The sequence below is a fragment of the Culex quinquefasciatus genome, chromosome 1 (genome assembly GCF_015732765.1).
Source record: "Culex quinquefasciatus strain JHB chromosome 1, VPISU_Cqui_1.0_pri_paternal, whole genome shotgun sequence".
NCBI lineage: Eukaryota > Metazoa > Arthropoda > Insecta > Diptera > Culicidae > Culex > Culex quinquefasciatus.
This window is the reverse complement of record NC_051861.1, coordinates 101,665,720-101,683,211: the sequence shown is the minus strand read 5'-3', so window position 1 is coordinate 101,683,211 and position 17,492 is coordinate 101,665,720. Positions and strand designations below refer to the sequence as shown.

The window sequence follows — 17,492 nt, the reverse complement described above, 5'->3', positions numbered from 1 at the left end:
GGACCAATACAAAGAGAGGGGACTAAGCACTCTAGAAAAAAATATCCTAACGTTACATATTCAACTCAAAACAAATCGTTAAATAAGAAAAACAAAAGAAAAAGTAAACAAAACTAGTTTGACAAGATCAAAGTCTGCCGGGTGGCCATTTTGTTTTGCTTTCGCCGCCGCGTGGCGGCGGCCATCTTGGACACGACATTTTGACATTTGACGCTTCACTTGGTTGCCTTTCCGTGTACACACGGTAAATCTAACTTGGTTGTTTGTTTTTAGCGATTTGACAGCTGTCAGTGCTGGCAGCACGAAAAAGGGGTTGTTTGCTTGGAAAGATTTTGTCGCAAATCGACGTGGAAAGGAATAGAAGAGAAGGTAAACAAAGGCGGTTGATGAAGGAAACTGAAGGAACGCAAGGGAAGTATTTTTTTTTTTGTATTTCAACTGAATAAGGAAGAGATAAATTATAAAACGAATCGAAAAAATAAAAGTACAAATAAACAAAAGAAAGAGGAAGCGCTGGCCGCTTGGTTGTTTTGTTTTCCTTTTTTTGTGACGGCTCACACTCTGTTGTTTTGCGTTGTTGTTTTTATTTTGTTTTTTTTTTCCTTATCCGTAGTAAATAACCAAAAAATGTACATTATTTTTTTGTTCTGCTCAAGAAGTTGAAATTCGATTTTTGTCTGGTTGTGGGCGTAACATTTCTGTTATTTTTTTAGGATTTCAGAAGCGCAAGCGCAACGGCGTTTTGTTAGGCTCGATTTTTGACTGATTATTTGTTTTTTTTACGTTTGGTTTGACTGAATGACTGATTAGTGACCGATTGACTCTATTGGAGGAGTTGGAGGGATATTTTTTTTGGTTTGTTTGTTTTTGGGAGGGTTGTGATCCTGGGAAGTGTTCCCAGCAAGAAGAAAACGGCAAACTTTGACCATGTTGGAAAAGTTTTTTTTTGTTTTCTTCTTGCCAAGAAACGTCACCTTCCACGAGGGGCCGGGGTTGAATTTTGGTACAAAAATTTGCTCAATTGTTCCCATTTTTTGGCTGAGAGGGGGTTGCTTTTGGTTTGGCTTGGTTTTCTTCTGCTTAGGTATATACACAAAAATTGATATGTAAAATTTAATATATGAGAGAAAAAACATTTGATAAAAAAGAGAAAAATGCACTCGATGATAAAACAAAAACGAATAAGAAAAAAATATCGAAATTTTGATTGATTTTGATTGGATTTTTTTTGTGGTTGCTGATGGTCTTAATGTAAAAGTTGAAAAGAACAACTAAAATGTACTTTTTGTATGCACTTGTAATAAAAAAATATATATGTTTAGCACAGCCATGTTCAAAAAACGGAGATCAACTTCTTGACAGTTAATAAAAATAAACGAATACGGAAAATTTTATTCCAAAATATTGCTATTTTGTGACTTGTTTTTGGTTTGCCGAAAGGTGTTACGAACAAAACAAAACGTTTACCTTTTTTTGGGAGTAACGAGTTAAACTTAGGGTAATGAGTTTGAAACAAAAAAGAAAATATTTTTTTTTTTCAAAAATAAAAACAAAAGAAACATGTTTAGATTGGTAAAAGAGAAACACACAAATTACACAGTTATACTATTTATATGTACACATTGAAAACACAGTAAGAAGGAAGGAATATATAAATATTTACAGAAAATACATTTAGGGAAAATACACAGTAAAAGTAAAATACGCAGAAATTATTTCTTCTCGTTTTGTGATTCGTTTTGTTGGCACTGTCAACGTTCTGTTTCCAAGTTTTTCTCGGAACTCAACCAAGTTAGGCGTCAAGCGTCGTTTGTGTTTGTTTACATTCTAGGGGAAAGAGCAAGTTTACGCACATACATACATACTCGAAACTAATACAAACAGTTACCGTTACGCGTTGCGTTGTTGAGTCGTCGGTTGAATCCTTGAATGCTCTTTTTCGAGGTGGACACGCATGGGGAGGGGATTCCAAGAAGCGAACTTGTACGCAACCAAATGCAAATGAGGTGAAAGCTTTTGGAAGAGAGGGGGAAAATTGCAACGGGAAAAATGAAAGCTTGCTTGCATGCACTACTTAATGGTTTCCTGGAAAGTGTGATTAAGCTGCGTTTGGAAAATGTGTTAAGTATGGGGTTAAGTATGATATATGACACAATTAATTTGATTATTTACTTTAATTTCTTATTAATATTTTAATTTTAACTCAAAAAAATAATTAGCCAAGTTTAATTTGTTCATTAAAATGTTTTTGTTTACAAGTTCTCATTCAATAGTTTTCCGATTTCTATTTGGATTTAGTTAAATATGGAGTTCAGAGACCTCTGGACCGCTGAAAATATTTTTTTGTGGTTGAAAAAATACTCAAAAATGAAATTTTTAAACTTTGAAAACCAAAAAAAGTGCAGTGCAAAAAAATTAAATTGAGAATTTTTTTTTTAAGTGTTTCCCAATTAGAAGAAATCCCTTTCTTGGCCCATTTCTATAATCGGCTTATCAGAACTTTGATCACGAATTACAGCTTTTATAAAGTGTTTTTTACTATTTCAAAAAAAAAAAAAAAAACTTAAAAAGTGAGCAAAGTGCATATGAAAATGTTGTTTAAATAGCGGCAAACTACAAATGTGTCGAGAATAGGTCGAAATGTTTAGTGTGACGATAATGAGTATATTTCCCCTAGCCTTTATTTTTTAAATGACGACAACTATTGGTAAGATTTTTTATGTTTAGAACTCAAATTTTTGAAAAGAAAAATCATATCTTGGTTACGAATAAAAATAATAAAATAGTTCCTGAGTTATCGTCAGTTAAAAAAAAACTGAAGGCTTATTGTAAAACACAAAAAATCAATTTCTAAATTTGAATTCTTTGCAATGCACTTGGTACTTAAGCAATAATTTGTCCTATCTATGTCAGCTGCATATATTTGGAAATTAACATACATGAACTTTAAAAAATCCAAAATATCCATTAACCTAAAATCAATTCTTAAATGGCTATAAATTCAGTTCACCTTCTTTTAGCCTACATATTTTGATTTACCTTTAAATATTTATTTTTATTTTTGACAGAGTACATTTTTTAATCTTGATTTTCTTTTTTTTTAAAACAAAACAAAAAACGTTTTTTGGGAATTAGTGTAAAAAGACTTAAATTATAGGTCTATTTTCAAAGTGCTTTGATTTGGCTCAAACTCGACCAGACTCGGTTTATTTGATCCTAGTCGAGTAAAGATAGTTTAAATATTGTGTGTTTTTACGGTTTTGGCTGAAACTCACTTTTTTTCGAAATATGACTTTTTTTTCGATGTATGACAAAACTGCTTTGTGGTTGAAAGGAAAAATACTGAGAATACTCCGTTAGCAGAATACTGAGACATGATTTTTTTAAATAAGGATTTCGGTATAATTATTAAACTTGAAGCACCATGCGTCACCAGCAAAATGAACTGAAATTTTATTTCTATGGAGAAGAATGGTACTTTGAGTTCAATTGATGTAGGCAAATTAGAATAAGGGCAGAATATTGTTTCCTAAAGTATTTTAAGACTCTGAACTAAATATGAGCAAAGTTAGTCAACATACCCATTACTCGATGGTAAAATTTGCATGGAAAAAAAATCGAAAAATGTTATTCAAAGATATGATTTTTGATTTTTGCCCAGGACCACCCTAATGAGGGAATAAACTTGACAAATTGTTTGAAATAAAATACTGAATTCTCAACCTGTCAAGACGTTAGAATAGAGAACATTGAAGAATTTAAAAATAAAATAAATTTATTCACAAGTCATTGTTTCACCATTTCACACCATTCCAGATACTTTGCATTCATTAGTTTTAAAAAAAGTCCAATTAGGCAGCTGCAAATATTTTTCAAAGTTTATGACCGCTTAAGGTGAAGCCGTTGATCATTTTCGAAGAATATTAATCATCACTATAAAATATTCTGTATTAAATCCAATTTAACGAATTTCAGCACCAAAAGGAATCAGCGTGTGCCGGTTGTTGCCTTCTTGAAGCCACTGAAAGAATTTTTGATCTAAATCAAATGTGCTTCAAAATTTATATAATGTTGTGGCACAGTCATTGACGTCCTAGTTGGCAATCATTGATTAATGACGATTTCCATAACTTTACAAGGAATGGGATAATCGTTACCAAAAGGAATCAGCATGTGTAGGGCACTTTTCTAAACAACTTGTTGAAGGAATTTTGTCAAAATATTGAAAGCGACGCAAAAATTATATCTTTGAACGAAAAATCATGACAATGATGGAAGTCTTCACGTTAAATGTCGGCCTAAATAATCAGGAGGCAAAAAAAACAGAGTCGAGGGACACAAACTTTGAAAAATGTTTGCATTGGCCTTACTGTCGAAAAAAAATCACTGAATTTGATTTTTATCATTGGAATTTCACAAAAATGCTTAAGATTTTTAAAAGAGTCTAAATCTGCTAAATATGATTATCAACGCAGGAAAATGCATTTCAAATTATTTTCAGTTATTTGGATTTTTGCTTCTATTGAAATTTTGAAGTTTAAAAAAAATCCACTTGTTTTCTGGCCCTATTTTGAAGGAGAGGAGGGGGCGTCATTATAGCTGAAACTTCGGATCGGATATTTTCGGACTCCGGATATCCGGATAATTATCCGGATACTATCCGGAGCTCCGAAAAAACGGATATTATCCGAAATTTAAGGATATCCGAATATTTTTCCATGTAATCCAACAAGAAGGAAGCATTATTTTCCCTTTTTTTTATATCCCTATTTTATGGTAATATAGTGATGGTGTTTGGAGCATTATCAGGGGCAGAATGGTTCAGAAAGGGGAGGGGCAGTGGAGCCACCCTTAACAATCAAAATTTATGAGATTTGAATCAAATGGATTATTCTACTTCTGATAGCTTTATAAATCACGCTTTATGCTACATTCTGATAATTACTTGTAAAAAAGTGCTAATTTTTTTTTCTGAGGGCTCCTTGAGCAAAATAAACAGACCTGTATTTTTTTAAGTTTGGCCATTAGGGTGACCTGCACAGTTCTTGCAACTTGCAAATTTCGTAATTTCCGTAAAAAAAACATATTTTCAAAAAATCCTAACTGCACCCCATTTTAACCGATTTTAGCTGTTGAAAGTCATTATTAGGCCCTTCAAGGAAAAATAATTTGAGGACCGTAAAAACAGCCAAACATTTGAAATAGTCGCATGAAAACTGTAAATGGAGTTTTTACCGTGTCAGGACCAGAGAGATGTCTGAAAATATTTTTATCGAATTCCTCGGGAAATTTGACGTAAAAAATGGAAAGTGTATTGAATTGAAAACATGATCTTTAAAATTTAAGAGACGATCCATACTTTTTTGGGTACTCAAATTTTCCATAATGAAAGACGCCCGATTTGAGATCTTTTTTTGGTTTATGATCTTTTCAAATGGAATTGCTGAATATGGTATAAAAATTTGCTATCTAGCTAATTTTAAACCCTTTGAGCAATTCTCTACGAAATCGGTCTTTTTTCTTCAATTTTAATTTTTGTATTTTTTAATCCGGCTGAAACTTTTTTGGTGCCTTCGGTATGCCCAAAGAAGCCATTTTGCATCATTAGTTTGTCCATATAACTTTCCATACAAATTTGACAGCTGTCCATACAAAAATGATGTAGGAAAATTCAAAAATCTGTATCTTTTGAAGGAATTTTTTGATCGATTTGGTGTCTTCGGCAAAGTTGTAGGTATGGATACGGACTACACTAGAAAAAAATGGTGCACGGTAAAAAAATGGTGATTTTTTTATTTAACTTTTTATCACTAAAACTTGATTTGCAAAAAAACATTATTTTTAATTTTTTTTTCTTTTTTGGATATGTTTTAGAGGACATAAAAAGCCAACTTTTCAGAAATTTCCAGGTTGTGCAAAAAATCATTGACCGAGTTATGATTTTTTTAATTAATACTGATTTTTTCAAAAAATCGAAATTTTGGTCGCAAAAATTTTTCAACTTCATTTTTCGATGTAAAATTTGCAATCAAAAAGTACTTTAGTGAAATTTTGATAAAAAGCGCCGTTTTCAAGTTATAGCCATTTTTATGTAACTTTTTTTCAAAATAGTCGCAGTTTTTCATTTTTTTTAATTAGTGCACATGTTTGCACAATTTTGAAAAAAATATTTTTGAAGAGCTGATAAAATTCTCTATATTTTGCTTCTTCGGACTTTGTTGATACGACCTTTAGTTGCTGAGATATTGCAATGCAAAGGTTTAAAAACAGGAAAATTCATGTTTTCTAAGTCTCACACAAACTCCCAACCATTTTTCAATGTCGATATCTCAGCAACTAATAGTCTGATTTTCAAAGTTAAAATATGAAACATTTGTGAAATTTTCCGATCTTTTCGAAAACAATATTTTCAAAAATTTTAAACCAAGACTAACATTTTAAAAGGGCGAAATATTGAATGTTTGGCCTTTTTGAAGTGTTAGTCTTGATTTGAAAATTTTGAAAATATTGTTTTCGAAAAGATCGGAAAATTTCACAAATGTTTCATATTTTAACTTTGAAAATCGGACCATTAGTTGCTGAGATATCGACATTGAAAAATGGTGGGCTGTTTGTGTGAGACTTAGAAAACATGAATTTTCCTGTTTTTAAACCTTTGCATTGCAATATCTCAGCAACTAAAGGTCGTATCAACAAAGTCCGAAGACGCAAAATATAGAGAATTTTCTCAGCTTTTCAAAAATATTTTTTTCAAAAGTGGGCAAACATGTGCACTAATTTAAAAAAATGAAAAACTGCGACTATTTTGAAAAAAGTTACATAAAAATGGCTATAGGGTAGGGTAGTCATCAATGAGACACTTTTGGTTTTCAACTTTCAACGATTTTTCTAATTTTTTCATCAGCATGTTTTAATGAGCTTTTAGTTGCATTATCATTCTTTTAGTGTGTTCTAACATTGACAAAAATATGAGATCGATCCGACATCTATAACCAGTGTTATTCAACTGTCTCATTGTAGACGCACTTGGCAGGAACAATGAGACAGCTGGGGAACAATGAGACACTCTACGAAAATCAACATTTTTCTAGCAAAACATCATGTTTTTGTATTGTTCCATTGCAGGTGACTTGCCTTGAACATTTTAGAGCAATTTTGCCAACATGAAACTTTTAATAACAAAAGTTACACTAAAAAGTATTTCAATTTTGTAAAATCCATATATTAATACCAAATAACTTTGTATTTTTGGTTAAATGAAGTTTAAACTCTGTAAATATGCCAAAAATCACTTTTAATTCATGTTTTGAAAGATTTCCATCGATTTTGAAAAGTTTATTGAAGAAAAATCAAAGTGTCTCATTGTTACCCATGGGCTGAAATGAGTGGGGAACAATGAGACAGCCCTGGATTCTGGATATATTCTAAATTTTGGCCAAATCTAATGAAAGGACATTGTAGCCCAACTTAATCCCTATAGAACGTCGAAAGAAATTTGAAGAAATATTAGTTTTGGTGTGAATGGCAGCCTACGAGCGAACAAGTATGTTTTGTCCATAATTTACTTTTAAACCCCAGAATCAAACATTTATGAATTACTTTTCAAGGGAGCGTCCATAACCAAAGCCACTCATATGGCAGACGTGTATCCAGTAGACACACCTTTCCCCCAAATATGAGCCTGATTGGTTGAAGCTACGACTTGTGAGAGCCATTTTATCATTGTTCCCCGTGTCTCATTGATGACTACTCTACCCTAACTTGAAAACGGTGCACTTTATCAAAATTTCACTGAAGTACTTTTTGATTGCAAATTTGATTTTACATCGAAAAATGAAGTTGAAAAAATTTTGCGACCAACATTTTGATTTTTTGAAAAAATTAGTATTGATTAAAAAATTCATAACTCGGTCAATGATTTTTTGCACAACCTGGAAATTTCTGAAAAGTTGGCTTTTTATGTCCTCTAAAACATATCAAAAAATAAAAAAAATCAAAAATAGTGTTTTTTTTGCAAATCAAGTTTTAGTGATAAAAAGTTAAATAAAAAAATCACCAAATTTTTTTTACCATGTACCATTTTTTTCCAGTGTAGTCCGTATTCATACCTACAACTTTGCCGAAGACACCAAATCGATCAAAAAATTCCTTCAAAAGATACAGATTTTTTAATTTTCACATATCATTTTTGTATGGACAGCTGCCAAATTTGTATGGAAAAATAAATGGACAAACTTATGATGTAAAATGGCTTCTTTGGGCATGCCGAAGGCACCAAAAAAGTTTCAGCCGGATTAAAAAATACAAAAATTAAAATTAAAGATTCCGTAGAGAACTGCTCTAATACGAACTCTCAAAGCACGGTCGGGTCAATTTTTCTAATGGTTTTCAAATGGGGGTTTAGAGAAAAAAAGAAATCCGGATACTTACGGGTATCGGATAACTATCCGACTATCCGAAGCTCCGGATTTTGAATATCCGTTCGGAAGTCCCAGCTCTAGGCGTCATAACCATTGGAAAATATTTTCAACGGCTTTATTTTAATTTCAAGAATCTGATGAATCAACAAACTTTTTGTGTAATAACTTGTTTCTTTATATGTGTGCGTGCAATGTCGAATGAGCGTTGGTCGACTACTGCCACACAGTGCAGCTGCTCAGTGAGCTAGAGCACTCACGACTGAGTTGGGTTTGTTTATGTCACGGTTTTGTGATTTAGTGAATGGGAACGATAAATTCGTGTCAGTGTCGCCGATTTTCGCGTCATGACCCCTGACATTTTCAGCACTGGTTAGAAATTTACAATTTTTTTCCCAAAATGCATTTGTTTTAATTTTGAATCACTCTTAAACAAATTTTCAAAGTTGTAAACAATTAAATTTGATGAAAAACTGAAATCCAAATCCTTAAAATTAGTCACATTCTCCTAGCCCAGTCGTCACCGTCGTCATCCTTGTTGTATCCTTTTCCAGTGGTAGCAGCACCAGCAAGCCGGTCTCGTGAGTGAATGTGAATGAATGCATACGTTGTGAGAATGTGTGTGTGTGTGAATGAATGTGTGCCCATATTTTGTATACACCAGAGCCAGATATCGATCCGTCTGGAGGGGCGAGGGGTGGCAAATTTATAATAGTGGGACACACAGACACACACACACACATACTACTCACTCAGCTGAGAGGTTTTTTTTCGTCGATGCTTTTTGGTAGTGTGTGTAACTCGTTGTCGGTGTTGTTTCGTTTTTGGGGTAGGTTATGTTCCAGCCCAATCTTTGGTGGGTCGCCTCGAGTGGGTGGTGGAGCAATAACCGATTTTTGTTTGCTCGTTTGTCTGTGTGTGTGTGTGTGTGTAATTGTGTGCTGGCCAGGTGGTCTGAAATGGAACGCCTTTTTTATAATTCATGGTTCCAAATCTTGTCGCTTACTGCCTACTGTGTGTGGTGCACGTGTGTGAAATTGTGAGTGTGGGAGTGAAACCACGTGTAATTTGCGTAGATTTGCTTGCATTAAGGGGATTAATTATTTATTGAGTCGTCAATTTGTCGTTTTGTTGGCTGGCAGTGTCGCCCACACACTTTGGCTTTTTGTCGTCGATGGCAATTTGCTGTTTTTTATCTTGTGGTTTTTGTGAGGAATCAATTATGTGACAGCTTTCGTAAGGCTTTTCGCAATTGAAAAATTGATTTATTAACGTTTTTCGTTCAATTTGATTTTGAAATATACAAAAAAAATCAATCTGATTAATAACTGTATGTCAATATTTCCTAAAAAAAACTAGCTAATTGCTGCTAAAAAATTCATCTCGTTTTCAAAACTCGCCATCGCATCCATTAGTTCCAATTGTTTCGCAAAACTAAACATAGTGTGACAGTTTTGCCACGTTCGCACACGCGAAAAAAAAAACACAGACTGCCCAGTTGAGTTGTCAAAACTAATCTGAAAGGTCTAGTTTTTTTGCTCGTGCTATTTGCCAGATTGTGCTACCGTGCCTATTAATTTAATATTTGATAAAGCTGATGAAAACGAGGCTGGATTTGCCGGACGAGGTCGTTGGAATAGAATCGTTGGTTTTTTTTTTTGCGTTGTGCGACGACGACGACTTTGGGACTAATTTAATCATTCTTCATGCTTTCCAGTGCTCTGTGCGTTGTCGTGGATGGTCGTCACGCGCTAGGATGCACTTGTAGAGTTGTCTTTTGCGAGACTAGGGATGGTATTCAGATTTGGGAATATCTGCTGCGGAAATTTTATTCATGATTTTTAAATTCGCAATCTTTGAAACATTTTTTTAAATATTATAAATATTAAATCAGCTCAGCTAAAATTTCAACAACAGTTGCCCTGACCCCTCTTCGATTTGCGTGAAACGTTGTCCTAAGGGGTAACTTCTGTCCCTGATCACGAATCCGAGGTCCGTTTTGTAATATCTCATGACGGAGGGGCGGTTCGACCCCTTTTATTTTTGAACATGCGAAAAAAGAGGTGTTTTTCAATAATTTGCAGCCTGAAACGGTGACGAGATAGAAATTTAATATTTTAGAGACTTTTAAAACGTATTTTTCATTGAAAAAAAAAACACTAAAAAAGTTTTGAAAACTCTGCTGTTATCCGTTAATTAACTGAGCAATTCTCTAAGAAATCGGTCTTTTTTTCAATTTTAATTTTTGTATTTTTTAATCCGGCTGAAACTTTTTTGGTGCCTTCGGTATGCCCAAAGAAGCCATTTTGCATCATTAGTTTGTCCATATAATTTTCCATACAAATTTTGCAGCAGTCGAGTAGTGCGGTGCCTGTGTGGACGCTCAGTCCTGTTTTTTCGTGTTATTTTCCGTCTCTTTTGTGTCGCTGTTTGAGTGCATGGGGTGATTGGTCATTATAATTAAATAATGGCATCAGTAGTGCGGTGCCTGTGTGGACGCGCAGTCCTGTTTTTTTTTCGTTTTTTCCGTCTCTTTTGTGTCGCTGTTTGTGTACATGGGGTGATTGGATTTCTTCTTCTTCTTTTTTCATTTATTTTTTGTTCGCGCGTTCGTTGGCCGATGAATTTTATTTTTGTTCTCTTTATATAGTTTTCGATAGAAACGATCCAATTTTTGTTTTTTGAGACAAGCAAGTCGTATTGCTGGATTAAGTCCTTTCCATATCACCGTTGATCGGAAGGCACGCCGACGGAGAATTTCTGGAGAATCGCGGTCGAATTAATACTATATTTAAATCCCTAGATAGGTATCTTTCCGCAGCCGGCTGCCTAAGATTTTTAAAATTTCAACCGATAAACAAATTGCTCATGGTCGCATCACCTACCACAGTGAATCCTGACCTCATACCCATCTTACTAACCCTCAAAACTCATGTGATACTTTGTCGGAGACGCAGTCGATTTGGCGGTCCCATCACTCAAGTATCGGCTAACATTCCCATCCACTTCCCCGTGTCTTACCACTGGTCGTGGCCGGCGTCGGTATTGATCAGCACGATAGGGACCTTTGAAAATTGCGAAGGGGTAATGATTGGTTCCTACTTTTCATCTGTGGTCCACGGAGCAATGTTTGGGGGTCCTGGTCAATAACGAAGTAGCAGCTACGGGTAGACACCAATGCTATGCTATGCTATGCTTTAATTTTCCATACAAATTTGGCAGCAGTCCATACAAAAATGATGTAAGAAAATTTAGAAAATCTGTATCTTTCGAAGGAATTTTTTGATCGATTTAGTGTCTTCGGACTACACTAGAAAAAAATGTTACACGGTAAAAAATTGTGATTTTTTATTTAACTTTTAGATTTTTTATTTAACTTTTTGCAAAATACACTTTTTTTATTTATTTTTTTCATTTTTTTGCATTTTATCAAAACTTTACTAAAATACTTTTTGAATGCAAACTTAATTTTAAATCGAAAATTTTTTGCGACCATTTTTTCGATTTTTTGAAAAAATCTGTATTGATTCAAAAATTCATAACTCAGCCAAAGATTTTTTGCACAACCTGGAAATTTCTGAAAAGTTGGCATTTGATGTCCTCTGAAACATATCAAAAAATGAAAACTAAAAATAGTTTTTTTTTTGCAAATCAAGTTTTAGTGACAAAAAGTTAAAAAAAAATCACCAAAATTTTTTTTACCGTGAAACATTTTTTCCAGTATAGTCCGTATCCATACCTAAAACTTTGCCGAAGACACTAAATTGATCAAAAAATTCATTCATAAGATACAGATTTTTGAATTTTCATACATCATTTTTGTATGGACAGCTGCCGAATTTGTATGGAAAATTATATGGACAAACTAATGATGCAAAATGGCTTCTTTGGGCATACCGAGCATGAGCATGAGCATGGTTGACTGCCAATGAGCTGCTACTCCGTTATTGACGGATCAGCTGAAGTTAATCAATGAATCAAAAATGATCAGAGGGAGTCAACCATCCGTTCACTGTTTAACCTCTGAAGATCCCTACTTTATTAGTCAATACCGGCGCCCTCCCAAGAAGCCTGCAGTTCAACGAAAGGGAGGAATGTTAGTCCGATAGTTGAAGTTGCAGACTCATCAAGCACAAAGTTTTTCGCTATATACTTGTTGATACCGCTTGAGACCGTTGAATCCACAGCATCTCCTTCAAGCATCACGTGATTATTTTTTTTTGGTTAGTAGGATAAGGTATTGGCTTTTCGATGCCTCCCGAGCTACGACGCTATGGGAAGGACTTTCATAACAGACCCGTCGGCGAGCCTTCCGAGCAACGATGCTATGGGAAGGTCTTTCTGGTTAACACACAAAATCACACAGTTATTTTGCTCCACTATTAACTCGACGATCCAAATTGTCAGTGCGTCTTTCGATCATTACATAAAAATAGCTTTTTCACCGCAAAAAATAAAACCTTATTCGAAAAATTTAAACACAGTCCACCCGACGCCGTGCCTTCCGATCAACGATGATATAGGAAGGGCTTTGAAAAATCACAAAACATCACTTTTCACTCTGAATATTTTTTTACGACCACGTGCTCCCTTTGCCAATTATGCACTGATGACGCTGCATTTTCAGAGGGTAATTTTCTCCTCGCAGCACACAATTCACGACAAAAATGCGAAACAAAAGGCACACACAAAAAAAATCACTTTTCACTCCGAATATTTTTTTACGACCACGCGCTCCCTTTGCCAATTATGCACTCACCCGAACAGCGACACAAAAGAGACGGAAAATATCACGAAAAAACAGGACTGCGCGTCCACACAGGCACCGCACTACTCTGGCTTCTTTGGGCATACCGAAGGCACCAAAAAAGTTTCAGTCGGATTAAAAAATATATAAAAAAAATGATTTTTTTGTAACGTGTCATTTTAACGGAAATTTGATGTTCTTTTCGAATCATGTTTTTATTTAGAACAAAAATTTTTATTTTAAAATTACGTGTTCTAACTATGCAGAGTTATTTTTAAGAGTGTAACAATGTTCCTCAAAGTTGTAGAGCAGACAATTACAAAAAATTTGAATTGTAAACATAATTAGTTTGCTTATAACCAAAACGAGTTATAGCGAATTTATGAAAAAAAAAACTTTGATTTTTTTTGAATTATACATGAATAAAGAGAACTTAAAATGCTCTCTTAACAGAAAATTACAGTAAAGGCCAAAATTCTTTGACAAATTGATAACAAAACAGTAACTTTTTGCAAAAAAAAAAGATTGGTTTAATTTTTTTAATATAAATTAAATTAGCAATCTAAAGTTTTAGAAAGAACTTTAGGTAAGTTTTTTGAAAAAGTTAGATGTTTGCCTATTTTAGAAACAAATATTCTTCAAAAGCTGTGAAAATGTCCACCATTTTGCTTTTTTAATTTTGTTGATACGGTTTTTGGTTGCCATGCAGAGATCTAGATTTTGTTAAAGGTCTTATAAACGTAATAAAAACAAACACTAGGGATGAACAAACAGAAAAATTGCATTTTCTCAGTGTTGCTTATTTAGTCCTCGTTTTTTTTGGGAACTAATGGTCATATTTTGAACTTAAAAAATTGAACATTCGAGATGTTTTCTGAAATCTTCAAAAAAAATACATTCAGAACGCTTAATATTGAATATTACAATGACAACACTAGGAAAATATTTTTTCCTGTTTTTTTTTTGAAACTTTTTCAGAAACATTAAAACATGCTCAAAAAATATTATTGTTTCAATTTTCGAAATGTAATTATTTACAGTTTGCTTTTTATATCCAAATAAAAGTGTATTTATTTGTAAGAAAGTATTTTTTTCCGATGGTAAAATCGCGTGCATGCACATTATCATTGTGAGCAAAAGCATGCAATATTGTATGAGAAACGTCACCAGATTGATGTTTTATTTTTGGGGTGTGAAAAATCTTTCTTTTTTTTCTTCCGTACATGCTTTTTGTGTACACGTTTTCTCATGCAATATTACATGCTTTTGCTCACAAAGGTAATGTGCATGCTTTTGCATGCGATTTTACACATATTTTTTTTTACTTTGCAGTCATGATTAGGCTGATGAGTTTTGATCGAAAATTTCCGATAAATTGGTTTAAAAACAACAGCTGAAAAAGAATAAAAATCAAACAGAAAAAAATAGTTTTTCTGAGCATCAATGAAAAGGCGTCCAATTTTAACTCAGCTAAAAAAGTAGTTATCTAGCTGCGCATAAAAGGCCTGGGTGTAAAATAAATTTTGTATTATTTTATGAAATTCTATGTAATATAACACTCTGATATATGTAGCCCATCAGTATGGGAAACCTACTTGACCGAATTGTCAAGCTCATATATGCGTTTATCCGTTCATTTCTTCATTGGTCTGATGGCCGAGTGGGCTAAGGCGGCAGTCCTCACTAATGGTGCTGGGTTTGAATCCCGTCGGTTGCAACTTTCTTTGTGTTTACGAAAATTGTACATGCAGTGTGTAATATTAAATGTCTGTGCATGCTTTTGCATGCGATTTTAGCATCGGATTTTTTGCTGTGTAGGTAAGAATTTCTTAGCAAATATTGGACTGATTTGAAAAGTAAAAAAAAATTGAATTTTCTGAAACTCAGCAACGAATATGTAATTTAATACAACATCGTTAATGTCATTAAAAAGCCAGGAAAATAAAATATTTTTTTCAAATGAGTGATAAGCCATTTTTGCCTTCCTCACTGAGGTAAGGCTATAATCCTGCTCGAAAAATGAACTTTTGAAAAACAGCTCATAGACCTATATTCATGTATACCTATCGACTCAGAATCGAAAACTGAACAAATGTCTGTGTGTGTGTGAGTATGTGTGTGCGTATTCCCCTTGGTGCTCAAAATTCTTGCCAAGTTTTCTCGGCACTGGCTGATGCGATTTGAGTCAAATAAATTGCATTCGATCCGGTTTGGTGCCCCATACTGCACTATTGAATTGTTTGAAGATCCGATAAGTAGTTCAAAAGTAACGTATAAAAAAGTGACAGAGTTGCGAATCGGATCTCACATAAATGCATGTAAACTACATCCAGACCCATCACCCGACCCATCGTTGGATAGGTAATCGAAAGACCTTTCCAATGAGTCCAAAAAATTGGAGATCTGGCAACCCTGTCTCAAGTTATGACCACTTAAGTGGTATTTATGTACTTTTTTGAAGCCGGATCTCCCTTAAATGTATGTAAACTTTGTCCGGATCCACTATCCAACCCATCGTTGGATAGGTCATCAAAAGACTTTTCCAATGAGTCCAAAACATTGAAGATCTGGCAGCCCTGTCTCAAGTTATTACCACTTAAGTGATATTTATGTACTTTTTTGATGCCGGATCTCACTTAAATGTATGTAAACTATGTCCGGATCCATCATCCAACCCATCGTTGGATAGGTAATCGAAAGATCTTTCCAATGAGTCAAAAACATTGAAGATCTGGCAACCCGGTCTCAAGTTATGACCACCTAAGTGATATTTATGTACTTTTTTGATGCCGGAACTCACTTAAATGTATGTAAATTTGTCCGGATTCACTATCCAACCCATGGTTGGTTAGGTTATCAAAGGAACTTTCCCATGAGTCCAAAACATTGACGATCTGGCAACCCTGTCTCGAGATATCCCCACTTAAGTGATATTGTTGTACTTTTTGGATGCCGGATCTCACTTAAATGTATGTAAACTATGTCCGGATCCATCTTCCGACCGATCGTTGGTTAGGTAATCAAAAGACCTTTCTAATGAGTCCAAAACATTGAAGATCAGGCAACGCTCAGTCTCAAGTTATGACCGCTTAAGTGACATTTGTGTATTTTTTATTGAGAAACAAGCCTTACCTGACAAAGTTCGTTCTGCCTTTTTTTCGTTTGTTGACGCTTTTGACTTTTTTGCTTATTCAGCCTCCTGTGATCAAAACTTAATTTTAACCTTTCCCATACAATCTGCAAATTTTCCGGAATCGGTTGTAACTTTTTGGCACTCACGAACTTACCATACGAACCCAACGCAAGAAAGAGCACCTCGATTGGACGTTCCGTGTTGAATTGATTCGCGTTCGAACAAAACCGTCGAAATTTTGTATATATATAAAAGATAGATAGAATTTGTGTCCAAACCCATCATATCACCAAATGTTGGTAAAAAGTGAGGAAGGCAACAACCACATAGGTGGATTAAGTTAGTTTTTATTTTATGATTTCAAACATTCTATTCAGCTCATAAATGCTTCCAAATACAACCTCCAAAACGTAACAACCCTCTTTCCTCTCGTAGGTTTCAATTTCTAGTTCATATTGCAGTCAGTCATGGGCACCGAATTTGGATGTAATAGAAAGAAAGGCACAAAAAAGTGTGCAAATAACGAGCGGCGCGCAATATTCAAAACGATCCCCCCCTTGCCCTCACAATTCTTCAAAGTTTTACTTTTTGCCATTTCAACCGAAAAAAAATAACGTCCTTCAAATATATGTAGGTAGGTTAGGGTGCCCAGAAAAAATGACCCCCTGCTCCACAAGCGAAAAAGGGTTTTTTGGATTATTTTAAGCATCTGTGTAAATTTTGAGCGAAATTGGATGAGATTAACCCATTGATACCCGAGCCTAAAGTCGGCGAAAAAATGTTTTTCATACAAAATGTCTTTTTAAAGCGCTAATAACTTTTCAGGATCGAGTTTTACAGCTTTGGTGTGTTCTACAAAGTTGTAGAGCATTAAATTTTCAATAAGAATCTCACTTTTGGAAATATTTGGATGGAAGTAGCGCCCCATGCAGACCAAACCGTAAGAATCTTGGGTTTTCCATACATTTTTTCGATTTTTCCCATACAAACTTCACCTCCGAGTATCAATGGGTAAATGATGACCGATTTTGCTCATATTTGGCCCAGAGTCCTAAAATAGGTCAAGGAAAAATATTCAGCTTGTGGAGCGAGGTTTTGAAAAAAAGTCCCATATTCTGGGCACCCTAAGGTAGGTATATCTCCTCGTCAGCATCAGGAAGCCACGCTCTCACGCAAATTCGAGACACTTTTGTTT

General features: G+C 34.4%; 1 protein-coding gene across 11 annotated transcripts in view; it reads right to left on the bottom strand.

Annotated features, from left to right (window-relative positions):
• LOC6042684 (longitudinals lacking protein, isoforms A/B/D/L) overlaps nt 1-17,492 on the bottom strand; it is a 345,300-nt gene that overhangs the window by 26,457 nt on the left and 301,351 nt on the right. The window lies entirely within an intron of this gene.